Raw genomic sequence first — 699 nt, 5'->3', positions numbered from 1 at the left:
CACAAGGCTTTGGTCGGCCCGAGTATATAGTAGAAGACACTTGCCGAAGGTGTCACGCAGTGGGAATGAACCCGGGACCATGTGGTTGGTACCACACCGCCATTCCTGCGCCTATGGGCATATATATATATATATATATATATATATGCATACATAGGGAAATCGAAAATTAAAAACAACATAACAACAAAAGAATGTACACAAGGAATGTATTAACTTGACGCTCAGTATAAGATGCAAAAAAAAAAAAAGGATGAGTGTATAGCCGTTTCGGGCATGGCTCTTTGTCAGAAAGAGGAGAGAAGAAAGGTCCGGAGAAGGAAAAGAAGAGTCCAAGAAAAGCACGTGCGTGGTTACATGGCTGAAGTGACCAGATGTGGAGAGAGATGTAGAAAATGGTTACGCTAATATTGAAAAGCGAGAATTAGAGCAATCTGCATATTTATTTGTTTATTCCAAAATACTTCACGGCCTGCTGTAGTTTCGTTATATTCTCATCGAAGATAAAGACGAGTAGTTCTTGGTGGGACATGGAACTAGGAGGAAGAGGGTCAGATCACCGGAAGCCAACCAGTTCTCTCTGTCTCTGTATATATGTGTGTGTGTATGTATCTGTATAAATGTATGTACTTGTACGCACGCTTTTATCTATCTGTGTGTGTGTGTGTGTGTGTGTGTGTATATATATATATATATATA

This window comes from Octopus bimaculoides, chromosome 9, assembly GCF_001194135.2.
Source record: "Octopus bimaculoides isolate UCB-OBI-ISO-001 chromosome 9, ASM119413v2, whole genome shotgun sequence".
Taxonomy (NCBI): domain Eukaryota; kingdom Metazoa; phylum Mollusca; class Cephalopoda; order Octopoda; family Octopodidae; genus Octopus; species Octopus bimaculoides.
This window is presented reverse-complemented; position numbering follows the sequence as displayed.